This window comes from Pteropus alecto, unplaced genomic scaffold (genome assembly GCF_000325575.1).
Source record: "Pteropus alecto unplaced genomic scaffold, ASM32557v1 scaffold155, whole genome shotgun sequence".
Taxonomy (NCBI): domain Eukaryota; kingdom Metazoa; phylum Chordata; class Mammalia; order Chiroptera; family Pteropodidae; genus Pteropus; species Pteropus alecto.
This window is the reverse complement of record NW_006438113.1, coordinates 10,089,330-10,090,838: the sequence shown is the minus strand read 5'-3', so window position 1 is coordinate 10,090,838 and position 1,509 is coordinate 10,089,330. Positions and strand designations below refer to the sequence as shown.

General features: G+C 67.9%; 1 protein-coding gene across 6 annotated transcripts in view; it reads left to right on the top strand.

Annotated features, from left to right (window-relative positions):
* Positions 1 to 1,509, top strand: part of KAT6B (lysine acetyltransferase 6B) — a 165,777-nt gene that overhangs the window by 284 nt on the left and 163,984 nt on the right. Inside the window, exon 1 of one of the 6 annotated variants that reach the window (XM_015592264.2) lies at positions 90 to 188. The exons of 1 other annotated variant lie outside the window; for it this stretch is intronic. The gene's annotated coding sequence lies outside the window, so the exon portion shown is untranslated. Of the gene's footprint in view, positions 1 to 89; positions 189 to 955; positions 977 to 1,035; positions 1,297 to 1,509 lie in introns of those variants that run through there. 4 more of the 6 variants (XM_025049353.1, XM_006915499.3, XM_015592265.2 and 1 more) reach the window with 4 other exon arrangements.

Here is a 1,509-nt window from a genome sequence, read left to right as displayed (position 1 = left end):
AGCCCGGAGCCGAGGAGGAGGAGGCGGAGGAGGAGAAGGAGGCGGCGGCGGTGGGTCCCGGGCGGGGGGAGCGCGGCGCTGCGGACCCGGGCGGCTGGCAAAGGACGAGGCGGAGGCTGAGGAAGGCAGCGGGGAGACCCAGGCTGCAGCACAAAGGGCAGCAAGCGATTGGCCGGGCTGCAGGCGAGGTTAGCCGGGGACCTGGGTGGCTGGAGGCAGCGGCGAACGGTGCACGTGCTTGCAGACACGGGCGAGTGTGGAGCCGGGGGGTGCACGCCCGGCGGGTAGGGGTCTTGCTTCCCCTCGGCATGGGATGGCAAGGAAGCTGCAGCGACATCGTTCAGCCTGCACCCGGCCTGGGGCTTGCAGGCTAAGGGGTGTGTGGGGGGTAAGGATGCGAGCCAGGGGGCGGGCGAGTAGTCGCCCGGGACGGGACAGGAGAGGGTGGAGGAGGGGGCGGGATGGAACGCTCCAGGCGGCGCGCCCGTCCGCGCGCTCCACTACCGGAGCTGGCGACTGAGAACCTCGAATTTTAACTTCGCGTGCCCGCCCGCGCGCGCCCGCCCGCGCCCACCCCTAAATCCTGCGGCCGCCGCCAGCGATCAGCTCTCACACAAACTTTAGCTGCGGGCTAGGGGGTTTGGGGTGAGTGGGGGAGGGGAGAGGGAAAAAAGGCCCTCTGATTGGCGTTGTCTGCAGCCAATAAGGCCAAGCACCTCTGCTGTGAGTATACCCAATCCATTTCCAGAGGCATAGCGGGCGGGTAGGTGGAAGTAGAGGTGGCGCGGTGTCTGGGAGAGAGAAAAAGGGTTGGACCAATAAGTGCCCAGAAGAGGCGGGCCCAGCGGCCTGTTGATTGGTACTGGCCGTGGACCCACCCCCAGGGTGGGGCCGGAGGGGGGATGCTGGGTCGAGGGGTGTGTCTATGCGGACGCAAGATGACCGGCAGGAACCTGCCCCAATGGGCTGCAGAGTGGTTAGTGTGTGGGTGACGGACAGACTCATAGGCCAACGGGTGGCTCTAAGTGTCTGCGGTCTTGGCCAATGGAGCAGCGGTGGGGCGGGGCCGCGGCTCGGGTTTAATGAGACTCCATTGGGCTGTAATCAGTGTCATGTCGGATTCATGTCAACGACAACAACAGGGGGACACAAAATGGCGGCGGCTTAGCTCCTACCCCTGGCGGCGGCGGCAGCGGTGGCGGAGGCGACCGCACCTCCTCCAGGCGGCAGCCGCAGCTTCTTTCTTAGGCAGCGGCAGCGCCCCCGGCAGGCGCGGTGGCGGTGGCGCGCGGCCAGGTCTGTCACCCACTCCGCGCGTTCCCAGGGGGAGGAGACTGAGCAGGAGGGGGGAGGAAAGAGGGGGGATCGGGGGCTGTGATGCCCCTCCCACAGGCCTCTGCGCGAGGGTCACCGTGGGGCCGCTTGGGGTCAGGTTGCCCCTGAGCGTGACGGTAGGGGGCGGGGGAAAGGGGAGGAGGGACAAGCTCCGCCTCTCGGGCGTGCCTCCAG